The 12,981-nt window shown below is 40.8% G+C and overlaps 1 pseudogene; it reads right to left on the bottom strand.

The window, feature by feature from the left end:
- Nucleotides 1-3,852: 3,852 nt before the first annotated feature.
- On the bottom strand, nt 3,853-5,043 carry LOC713601 (transcription factor Dp-1 pseudogene; annotated as a pseudogene).
- Between the last annotated feature and the right edge of the window lie 7,938 nt (nt 5,044-12,981).

Here is a 12,981-nt window from a genome sequence, read left to right as displayed (position 1 = left end):
TTCCATCCCATCACTAGCACTAGAAAGGTCTTTGAGGGGTACAAAGGGAAGACTTCTCATTGGGCTTAAAGCCCAAATGTCTGAGATAAAAGCAATCACACTAATGAATAACTAACAAGCATGGGTCCTTTCCAGATCAGGTTTTGAAAAGGCCAGTACAAACCAGCTGTGGCCAGTCAATACTAGCCTAAACTAGTTGGGCCATCACAGCCTATTTAAACTGATTGTGATCAGTTGAAACTACTCTACACTGATCAGGTCCATCCATGACTAGTCAGAACCATCATAGACTGATTGTAGCTGGTCAAAATCAGTTGAAACCAGTTAGGTTCGGCCATAGCCAGTGTAAACCAGCTGTGACCCAGTAAAACTGGTCAAAACAAATTGGAACAGGCAGTAATGGAGCAAAACCAGCATAAATCTGTTGTGCCCAGTTCAAACCACTCTAAACTGGTCATGCCCTTTAATAACCATTAGAAACTGGTGTTATGGGCCACTTAATACTGGCCTAGACCAGTTGCAGCCAGTCAGAACAGGTCTAAACCATTTGTGGCTAGTTATAACCAGTCAAAATGGTAAGAGCCTGCCATGAACAATCAGAACCAGTATAAACTGGTTGTAACCAGTCACAGTTGAACCTAGCTGAAACCAGCATCAATATTTTGCAGCTGGTTTGCCAGGCGCAGTGGCTCACGCCTGTAATCCAAGAACTTTGGGAGGCTGAGGCGGGTGGATCATGAGGTCAGGAGATTGAGACCGTCCTGGCTAACATGGTGAAATCCCCTCTCTACTAAAAATACACAAAATTAGCCGGGCATGGTGGTGGGCACCTGTAGTCCCAGCTACTCGGGAGGCTGAGGCAGGAGGATGGCGGTGAACCCAGGAGGCAGAGCTTGCAGTGAGCTGAGATCGCGCCACTGCACTCCAGCCTGGGCGACAGAAGGAGACTCCGTCTGTCTGTCTGTCTGTCTGTCTCTCTCTGTCTCTCTCTCTCTCTCTCTCTCTCTCTCTCTCTCTCTCTCTCTATATATATATATATATATATTTGGTGAAAAGTGGTCTAAAGCAGTTGTGGCCACTTGAAATTGGTTAGAATCATCAATGACTGATTGAAACCCAGCAAAACTGGTTGTGGATGGTCTATGCAGGGTTTAAACCAGTCATAGCCAATCATAGTTGGTTCAGGCAAATTATGGCAGGTCAAAATCAGCCAAAACCAATTGCAGCTGATCAGAGGCAGCCTAAACTGGTTGAAGTTAGTCTAAACTGGTCAGAACCTGCCATGACCAGTCAGAATAGGCATAAACCAATTGCAGTTGGTCAAAATGAGTAATGAGTCAAAACTGATTGAGGCTGGGCATAGGTGGTCTAAAACAGTTGTGGCCAATTAAAATAAGTTGTGACCAGCCACAACCAGCTTAAATTGTCTACATCCAGTCAGAACTGGTTTGAACTTATTATGGCCTGTTGAAATCAGTCAAAACTGCTTGAATAAAAAACCACGACCAGTGAGAAACACAGAAATAAACCAGGGCCACTGAAAATTGGCCTAAATCAGTTATACCCTGTTAAAGCCAGTCTAAACCAGTTGTGGCTGGTCATAATAGGTCCAAACTGGTTTGGGACAGTCAAAACTGGTCTAAACCATTTGTAACAGACCATGACCAGTCAGAAATGGCCAAAATCAACTGTGGCTGGTAAAAATCAGCCTAAACCAGTTGTTCCATATTCAATCTGTCTAACCCTGTCATGGTTGGTCATATGAATCCAAACTAATTGTGGCCAGAAGAAACCAGCCTAAACAGATTGTAGCCAGTTAGAGTCAGCGTAAATCATTTGTGGCCAGTTAAAACTCATCTAAATCAGTTGGAAATAGCCCAGACCAGAAAGAACTGGTATAAACAGGTGGGGACCGGTCACAACTGGTTGAAGCTGATCTCGGCCAGTTTAGACTAGCTTTTAGCTAGTTTCTCCTGGTTTTGACTCATTATGTATGGCTTCAACGTTATGATGGGTAGTGTCCAGGGATAAACAGCAGTGTCCAGCGCTGACTGCTCATGACTGTTCATAGAACAGTGGCAGCACATGATGAACAGCAAGCCATAGATTACTGGAGTTCCTCAAATTAAAAATAAACTTTTGTGAATTGTGGTTTTGATTTGCCTATACATTGTGAGTAATGATGCTGAACATATTTTCATGTGCTTCTTGGACATTTACAAACTGTTTTTGTAGAAATGGCTACTGAAGTCCTTGCTCAATGTTTAAAGTAGTTGAAACTGGCTTTGTTGCTTCTTGCTTGTGCAGAAGCTTTTTCGCTTTATGTGATTCCATTTGTCAAATTTTGCTTTTGTTGCCTGTGTTTTTGAGGTCTTACTCCAGAAATCTGTGTCCAGAACAATATTCTGGAGTGTTTCTCCAATGTTTTCTTCTAGTAGTTGCATAGTTTTAAGTCTTAAATTTACAGCCTCAATCGATTTTCATTTGTTTATATGACAAGAAATAGGAGTCTACTTTCATTCTTCTGCATAAGGATATCCAGTTTTCCCAGTGCTATTCATTGAAGAGACTATCCTTTTCCCAAAGTATGTTATTGATGCCTTTGTTGAAAATGAGTTAACTGTATATTTGTGAATTTATTTCTGGGTTCTCTATGTTTACTTTTTTATTTTTTTAAATGCCCATGCATGTTTTATTAATAAAAACTAACAGTGTCAAGTTAAACAAGTCAAACAATGAAAGTCTTTTTTTATTCCATAAAATATCGCAGAAAAGTTTGTGTTTCAATAAAAAGACTCATTCTAGAACAGGTAGCTAATGTGCAGTTAATGGGTTTTGTGAATAAATTTTAAGAGACTACTGCCTGTCCTTAAATTTGTCTTTTTATATAAAAAAAGAACTATTAAAAATGATTGGCATATTTTGAGTTAAAAATTGTTAAAACATTCCCTATATTTAATTTCAATTTTATAATAGATTACAGAAGATGCTTATGAAACAAACACAACATTTGTTTCAGTACGTGTCTTTAAATGATAGACTTGTAAGTATGTAAACAACTATATAATAAAAGGGTTTCAAACGCTGCCTGTAAGAAATCAGGCAAATTTTACCATAAGCAATAAACCATTCCAAGTCTTCCAAGCCTGCTAGACAGTCTCCATAGCCGCACCAGCGTGGCAATAAGCTTTAACCAAACAAAACAAAAACAAACAAAAACACTTTGCAATTTGTTGCTGCAAAATAGGGAGAGAAAAGAGTGTATAAACTTGATGGAATCACAACAGTCAATATAATTTAAGGGAGAATAAAGTCAGTAAGGTTGATGGTGTTTATTGTTTAGAAAGTCGAATTCTGCTGTTTGCTTGGGGCTCTTGGACACCGTGCCACTGAACAAATGGACAACTCCGCAGAGTCTCACTCTCTGCCAGCGTGGGTGCTGTCCAGACTCACCGCAAATAAATGGCATTCGGTGCTCACCATCCACAACAGGAGGGCGTTTTATTTTCATGTATGAGGATGAAATACAATTTCTTCAGCAAACTCAGCAAAAACCGTTAAGGGGCAAAAAATAAGTCTGCACTTAAAGAAAAACAGAAAATGAAAAAACACAAAATCCTAAAAAGTAAATAAACGCCCCTCATCAGCACACTGGTATCAAAACACACATCCACAGCATGTCTTACTCCTACGTGAAACAATCCTTGCTTATCGGAGGTGCATATCTAAATTCAACGGCTTACCAATATCTTCTTAGGAGTAGGCCAAAAGGAAACAGAAAACCCACATTAAAAAAAAAAGTTTCTTTTCCCTAAACGTTTTCTTGAAGCTGAATGTGAAGTGGAGAGGACGTCAGTCATCCTCGTTGTTCTCGTTGAAGTCGTCATCCTCGTCATTCTCCCGGACACAGGACACCGTACTGAGGTTGGAGCTTGTGGCCAGCATCCCATCTGCACCGTTGGTCAGGTCACTGGCAGAGAGTTTCGTGCCGTTAGACATGGAACGTGCCGTCGTGATGAACACGCCTCCAACAGTTAGTTCCCTGAGCCATTTCTGTCACGTACAGCTCCAGGGCCTCTGAGACCAGACTTCTGGCCATTTTAAGGTCTTCGGCAGAGCAGCTTCCGGACTCCAGCCCACAAGCCGTGCTCATCCGCTTCAGCACTTCTATGTCATCCTATATTTCAGATGTGTTGTCAAATTTAAACAGATACTCGAGTTTGTCGTTGGAGATGTTGCAGTCGATGACGGTCTTCTTGCTGGTGTTAACGATGATGAGGGCAGGTGGATGAGCGAGCTGGGCGTCCTTGGCCGGCTGGCCTGCTGCTCCTCTTGCTGGTTTCTCTCTTCACCAGATTCTTGAAGGCAATTTGCTGTCGAATAAAAAACCTGAAATTGAGATTTTCTGTTTTATTCTGTCAAGTCTCCTCCGTCTTTCCACCTCTAAGTTCTGACATTCCTGAGTCGAGTTGGTGGGCAGACCAACCCACTTGATCTCCTTTTTCTCCTTGGAGATGATGTTCATGGCCATCAGCACGTTTAAGGCATCATAGATGCGCCGTCTTATTCTGGTCATAAGCTGACTCACTTGGTAAGATCTGGTTGCCGGCAGCACTGAACTCTGCGACCAGCTCTTCCACCACTTCGTGGTAGGAAGTGGTCCCTTTCCACTGCACCTTGTCTCAGACCTTCATGGAGAAATGCCACAGGCCTTGCTATTCTTTTCTCCTTTCCTGTTGCGCTTCCCGGCAGACCAACCACGGCTGGTTCTGAGAGGTAAAGTGAGTGCTGGCTGTGTGTGGGCTTCCTACCACGAGGATATTTGACGCTGCCGGTTTCTGAGGTGTACCGGTTACCACTTGCTGGGCAATGTTGACATTGAACTGTACAAAGGTTTTCGGCAAGAGCTGCTTCCCGAGCGGGTTGACAATGGAGGAGTGAACTGTCACAAGGGACACCAACGCCTTTTCCCGGACTAAGGTTCTGGTCTATGAAGACCTTGAGTTCTCCGTTGGCTTCAATTAGACCGGCAACTTTCGCCATGTTACCAGATCTGGGAAATCAATGCTGTAAACGATCACCCTCCCAGAGAAGAAAAATAATGTTTCTGGGCGCAGCCCCTGCGTCCCGGAGCAACATGCAGACTCGCGGGACCACCCCAGACCCCGGCGGCGCCGGCCCAGCTGACAGGTAACTCTAACAAGTGGGCTTCCGGGATCCGAGTCGCGCGCCTGTCGCTAGGCCTCCGGCCGCCTCTGCACGTCTCCCGGGCGCGCTGGAACCGGGTACCCGCAGGTCGCCGTGGGGCGGCCTCTCCTCCCCCGGCCCCCGCTCCGGCCAACCCTGGCCCTGGCCTCTACCCCCAGTCCGGCGCGGGTGCGGGCGCTGCTGTCAGCCGGAAGGGCCCAGCCCAGGACCCCCTACCCGCGGCACCTGGCTGCCCGGCCCGGCCGCGTGGGCGGGGGAAGTGGCGGCGCTGAGAGGCGCAGGCTGGGGTAGGGCCGGGCTGTCCAGGTGGTCCCGGCCGTGGAGAGGTCCCTCTGGGTACGGGGACCTCTATGTTTATTTTTTTATGCCAGTACCATGCTGTTTTGGCTACTATAACTTTATAGAACATTTTGAAGTCTGGTAGTGTGATGCTTCCAACTTTGTTCTTTTTACTTAAGAATGCTTTGGCTATTATGGGTCTTTTTGGGCTCGTATTAGTTTTCGGATTATTGTTTCTATTTCTGTGAGGAATATTACTGATACTTTGCTAGGGATTGCATTGAATCTGTAGAACACTTTGAGTAATATGAACATTTAACAATATTGATTCTTCCAATATGTAAACATGGAATATCTTTTCCCTTTTTTGTGTGTCCCCTTCAATTTCTTTCATTGGTGTTTCATAGTTTTCATTCTAGAGATTTTTCACCTCTTTGGTTGGGTTGATTCATACTTCTTTTTCATAGCTATTGTACATTCTTGGTTTTCTTTTTCAGATTGTTCACTGTTGACATATAGGAAGGCTATTAATATTTGTGTGTTGATTTTTTATCTTGCAGTTTTACTGAATTTGTTTATCTGTTATGAGAGATTTTTGATTGAGTCTTTAGGTTTGTCCATATATAAGATAAGATAATCTTCAATCAAGAATAATTTGACTTTATTATTTCCAGCTTATATGCCCTTTATGTCTTTTTCTTATCCAATTGCTCTGGCTAGGACTTACAGTACTATGTTGAAAAAAAGTAGTGAAAGTGGGCATTCTTGGTTTGTTCTGGATCTCAGGTTTTCCCAGTTCGGTATGATACTAAACTAACTGCACCTGGTAAGAGAAGGTCTACCGTGGTTGTGGCCAGTTGAAACAGGACTGATTTGATTGGAACTGGCCATAATCATTCTGAACTGGCATAAACCAACTGTAGCCAGACAAAGCTGGATAAAACTGGTTGAGGCCAGCCATAGCCAGTGTAAAGTGGCTGTGGCAGTAATAACTGGTCTAAACCAGTTGTGACCAGGTGTAATTGGTCTAAGCCTATCAGAACCAGCCATAACTTGGCAGAACTGGTATGCACTGGTTGAGGCTGGCCCAAACCAGCCAAAACCAATTACAGATGGTCAGTAGCAGTCTAAACTGGTTGTGGCCTGTCATAGCTATGCAAAACTAGTTTTGGCCAATTGAAAACTGACTTAAACTTATTGCAACTGGTCATATTCAGTCTAAAGGGCATTCAAATGGAAAATAAGAAAGTCAAATCATCTTTGAAGATGATGTGAGCTTCTGTATGGAAAAACATTAAGACTTCATCAGAAAACTCTTATAACAGATAAACAGTTCAGTAAAGTTGCAGGATACAAGATCAACATACAAAATCAATAGCCTTGTTATATGCTAACAGTGAACAACCTGAAAAACCCGGAAAGTGTGCTAATGTACAATAGCTACAAAAAAATAGTAGGAAAAACAACTGAAGAAGTGAAAGATCTCTGGAATGAAAACTATTAAATACCAATGAATGAAATTGAAGAAGACACACACAAAAGGGAAAGATATTCCATGTTTGTAGATTGGAAGGATTGAGGGGACACCAAGAATGGGGACATGGTGGAGAAACAAACAAGACAGCCCAAAGGCAAACTTTGCTGGCTGTGCATTTTTGCTACACGCTGTCTTCAGAGATGTAGACACGGAGTTGGCGAGAGTTGAGGGGATATAGAAGGAAATTGGTGAGAATGACAGATATAATTCATCTGGAAAATAAATGCCTGGGGTATTTTCTGAAAGGCATGCAGGTGAGAAATATGTGACTAAGAGATGGCTTGTTCCAGCAAATATCCTATGGTGTCTGGCTGTGCCCTGAAGTCAAAAGCAGAGTTATTTGATCATATGACATCTGTGGGGTGATGGTAACTGTTAGCTTTAAGTAGACAGAGAATCTGTGCTGGGGCAGGTGTGTTTGTGCATGAGGGCAGATGAGGATTGAGAGAGAGGAGTCGTGTATAATAAGTCCTAAAGGAGAGAGAATGCAGCTAAACAACTCAATAACTCTGTCCTAGTTTCAGCTCCATCAGTGCAAGGGCAAAGCATCGAAATTAGCCTTCAATACAGTTTATTTGTTGCTATCTAAATTCCAATTTTTTTTTTTTTTTGTCAAGTTGGTCCATTTGCATGCAAGGTTGCTAGCTCTAATCTACTCTGATAATGACTTGGGTAAGCAGGTTGAAAATGTCTTACTCCTCCCTAAAGGCTCACTATGTAGAAAGGAAGGAGAGTAAAGCAACCTTTTCATAATTAAACAAGGAAGAAAATTACATCATGTTTTTATACTTTTCTTTTTTTTTTTTTTTTTACCACTCACAACTTTGGATGCTGAACTAGGGTTGGCAGGAACATGGACTGGAGAAGATGGGTGACATGTTTCTTGGAATTCAAACTTCTCTTTATCATGAAGCCTTAGTAATGCTGCCCAGCCAATTTCTGCATTAAACAAACACAAATTGAAGGAGAGGAACATTATTTAATCTCCCCATGGCCAACATCCATTAATAACCTAGATTTTCCTGAACCTAAATCTTTTATACAGCTAATTCATCATCTTCCTTTTTATTTAAATGGATTCTTCTCTAAGATTTATTCTCAAAGATACTTAATTCTTTCAACTAACTGATGAGATCGTGAGCTATGACATGGCTGAAATTTTATATTTTCCTTGTAAGAATTGAACACCACTCCTTTCAATTCCAATCCATTTCATTTAGTTCTGTTCTCTGCTGTCCCATTTTCCCTCTTGTTTCATTCTAGAAATCACCAGAGTCAGATCTTGAACTTAATACACACTTTGAATGCCTAGATCAAGACTCCATTTTGATGGTCTGGGTTAAAACTCTGTAAGTGCTTAATTCCTTTAACCATCCCATTATCAACCTCTTCCCCCATCCCTTTCAGACACTAAACATAGAATAAATGGGATGCATTTACTTAAATGGCCAGGAACTTTGTGAATGGCCAGCCAGTGTTGGGGCATCACCAGAAGGAATTAATAGAAAGGAAAGCTAGCCCAAGGGGAAATTTTAAATAGGTGAAGTTTATTTAAATTCACTTAATCTCTCTTTTCCTTAACACCTTTCTTTCTTCTTAGGGCTCCTTAATTAACTTCCCCCTTTCTCTTTTCTAGCCCTACAGAGTGTTCGTGCTACTTTCTGGCTATCCTAGACTATGTATATATATCTGCCTTGTACAGCACCACCACGGTTGCCTGACCCCTCTTTCTCATTCAGATATATATCGTCACAGACCTTGCTCTCTAGTGTCCTAAGTAAACCCTAGTTAACTGATAAGCTCAACTGTGCCGGAGAAGGTTAATATGGTGTTTTCTCCTTCAGATTTTGAATTTCAAAAGGAGACTTCAGAATTGATTTAACCCAAAGGAATGCATATCTTTTGGTGGAATTCTAGGCGCCTTGGTAGAAAATTTTTGAGATGAGTGGCCCTATTGCTCAGATGCCACCATGTATATCATTTTCTATGTTGTCTCTAATTAAATTCAGTTCTGCCTCCAGGACTGTAATGGGGAAATTTTAGATAGGTATGCTTTCTAAGTGAATTGCTGACTTTATTCATTTATGCAAACCGTACCATTTGTTCATTTAATAGAGATTTACTGAGCATCTATTCTATTGCAAGTTGTGAGAGGTGCCTTGGATATACCTGATGCATAAGACAGTATGGCAGTAGTAAAATCTGAACAACCAGAGTTCACTTCCTGGCTTCCTCTAGGGAAGGAATAGTTGCCAAACCTGTCCCATTCATCATAAAAAAAAAAAAAAAAAAAAAAAAAGGATGAAGAGTATGTATCACACACTTGAACTTAATCCATGCAGTTCGCTTACTGTGGTTCACGAAGAAAGGGTTTGGAAAAACAAGATAAATACTTCAGTCAGGGCACGCTGGCTGCTGAAGCGTATTTAAAAATCAAATTACCATTTTAATGGTATGCATCGTTTCCATATCAAATGATGACATTATTGGCAAAGACTAGAAGGTGACACAATTTTGAGTGCTTAAACTGTCCCAACAATAGATGAAGCTATCTTAAAAGGACTACAAAGCCACTCCACCATCTGGCACCCTCTCTCGCCATCCTGGTATGGATGGGGAAAAAGAACGCTTCCAAGTGGTGAAATGAAATGAAATTGGCTTGCCCTGAGGATGCACGTTGAGGAGGGCCTGTTCGGCCATCTGACATTCTTCTTACTGTAACTGCATAAAGGGATGGCTTCCCAAGCAACAGTCTTATAAACAAACTATTTTTTATTATTACAAGTAGACAAGTTTACTACAGGTTTATTGTAGAAAGCACAGCAGAACACAAAGCAAAAAAACAGAAGTCATTCATAAAACGTGGAAATAGCTAATATTGATATTTCAGTGTATATCCTTCCAGTCTTTAAAATTTCCTGTGTGCATTCGTGTGTGTATGTTTATGTGTGTATGTGTGTGTTTTCAAAGCAAAAATGAAATCAAACTGTATTATTTTCCATTTAACACAGGCTGACTTCATGAGCATGTGGCCTGTGCTTGGTTTAATGATCTGCTGTTGCCATCATGAAATACTTAATTTTATCTTTGAACCTGTGTGTTGTAAGTGAAGTCCAATGGGAGTGGAGGAGATGCATGCAATATGGGTGGCTCCTGTTCTTGATGCCTCATTTGCATATAGTGTTCACAGTGCTCCATGAGCACAGAATTCCGATGGGTCCACAACGCAAGGGACTTTGTGAGACTGAAAGCAAGCATGAGGTAAGCATGTTATATCTATAACTGAATGCTCACCATCCTGAGGGACTGTGCTTTCCACTTGAACCACAGCTTGCTTCTAATGCAGAGAGAAGACAATGGTGTTTTAAGAAACATGAAGGACCAAGAAAACTTATCATATCCTTTCTTACACAGGTTACCTCCCTGTATTAGCCAAGCACTTGAAATGATGACGTAGAAGGAAAAAGTAAGCAACCTGTAATTCCTTTCCTCTCAGTTATTCCTTACTCATCAGTAAACCAAAGGTAGAGAGTGCTGGTAGACTGGGGGTACATCAAGAAGTGAAATAAAAACAGTTGAGTTTACTTTGTGAACTCATTTCCATGTTCTGGCAAGAGAGAAATACATATGTATATGAAAACTCAAAGTAGAAATTGTATAATTTTGGTGATTCTAAAAAAGAAATGGTTTTATTCACATTTTGAACTTGCACCACACGATAGAAAGATGAAGGGTACAATTCATGCTAATAAATTTTTAAATTTTATTTACTTAACAACATTAAATAGTAAATTAAGAATTTCATGTCAAGTCAAATGAGAGACCATAGAAGAAAGGAAAGATACTTTTTTTTTGTTTAGGACCCCTCATTTTCATTTTCCACTGGGCCCTGTGAACTATATAGCCAGCCTTGACTGAATGATACATTGTGATCATTTTTTTCAAATCATTAAATATGATTTATTTTTATTATATGTTTTAATAGACTTTATTTTTAGAGAAATTTTAGGTTTACAGCAAAACTGAATGCAAGATACAGACAGTTCCAACGTATGTCTTGTCCTCACACACACAGCCTCCCCCATTATCAATATCCCCCAACTAGAGTGGTAAATTTGCTATAATTGATAAACCTATATTGACATATCATTGTCACTCAATGTCCACAGTTTACATTAGAGTTCATTGTTGGTGTTGTACATTCTATGGGTTTGAATGAATTTATAATGACACATATCCACCATTATAGTATCTTACAGAATAGTTTCACTGCCCTAAAAATCTTCTGTGCTCTATAAACATGATTTTAAAAGATTATTACTAACATCTGTATAGTAAATGGCTTCAATTGATGAATTTACTTAACTTATTTTCTATAACTTTTTGGTCATTTAGAAGATTTACCATGTGTTTCAATTAGTTGTTTATTATGGTATGATGAAAATCTCTGTATGCCAATCCTTACATACATCTATGGCTGTTTCCTTAAGGAAATTCCAATAAGTAGAATTGCTAAGTCAAATGATATGTACATTTATAAGCATTTTGAGATATAGTGACACAGTTATCCTGGGAAAGTTGGTAACAATGTCCAATTTCTACCTTAATACAGCAACCACATTCAGTACTTCATCTATCCCTTCAATTACTGTTTGTATCCATGCATTCCGTCTTTGGTGTTTTTCACCCACTTATTCTTTCATCAACAATCCCTACTCTGTGTCAGGTACTGTATCAGGAAGGTCCCGGACCAAATGATGAAGACCTGACTTTATGGAACTGACTTGACTTTATGGAACTGACAGTCGAGTGGGAAAGTTCAGACTGAACCCCACAAATACCTATGTATTCACAAACTACAATGAGTTCTATGAAGGAAAGGCTAGAGTGCTTTTAGAGCATTGACTTGGCATCTTCACTTGGTTGGAGTGTCAAGAATGTTTCCCCTGAAGAGGTCATAGCTAGGTGAGACTTGAAGGAAAAGTTGAAATTAAGTTGGTAAAGGAAAGGAGAAGGAGAATGGAAGCGTGACAGACAGACGACCAGCCTGAGCAAAGGCCTGTGGCAGGAGGGGTGAAGTCATGGAAGCGAAAGTCCAGTGTGGTTGGAGCACAGAGGGCAGAGGGGAAAGTTGAGAGAGACAAAGCTGGAGGCATGGATTAGGCCAGTGGTCCACAAACTGCGGCCACCAGGTTAGATCCAACTTGCTGTCTATTTTTATAAATAAAGTTTCATTTGAATACAGGCATGCTCATTTGTTTCTGTATTGTCTATGACTGCTTTTGAGTTACAATGGCAGAGGTAAGTAGTTCCAAGAGAGACTGGGTGACCCCAAAAGGCTGCAGTATTTACTGTTATGCACTTTACTACTAGACAAGATCATGCAAAGTCTTGAAGTCTGTAGAGAGGTTTCATTCTTTACCCTGGAACAGTGGGAAGTGATTAAAAGGTTGAAAGATATAAGTAGCATGTGATTTGTATTTTGGAATGGACTGGAAGGTGCAGAGGAAAACGCAGAGAGACCAGTGAAGACTGTCACAGTATTCCAGGTGGGAGCCAATGGACCCTTGCAAGAGGGTAGTGGCTTTAGAGACGGAAATTGAAAGACATTTGAGAAGCAAAACCAAGAGGATATAACATAATGGGAGAGGGAGAGAGTTATCAAAAATTACCCCTAGGTTTCTATTTAGTACAATTGCATGAACCATGGTGCTCTTTACAGAAATAGGGAAGACTGGAAAAGGACCAATTGAGAGTGCCCAGGGAGATATTAATGAGTTCAGTGTGAGGTAACTTTGAGATAGCCAAGAGGATTTTGAACAGGCAACTGGATAAAGGTTTCTACAGCTCAGAAAAGTAGTGAATACTCCCCATTGTAATTTGGCCAAAAACATACTTAGTATCTCATTATATATTTTCTACTGGGTTTATATTTGCCACTGAATTTTTAATACAAA

This window comes from Macaca mulatta, chromosome 1, assembly GCF_049350105.2.
Source record: "Macaca mulatta isolate MMU2019108-1 chromosome 1, T2T-MMU8v2.0, whole genome shotgun sequence".
Classification (NCBI taxonomy): Eukaryota; Metazoa; Chordata; class Mammalia; order Primates; family Cercopithecidae; genus Macaca; species Macaca mulatta.
Note: the sequence above shows the minus strand (reverse complement) of the source record. Positions and strands in the feature narration are given on the sequence as shown.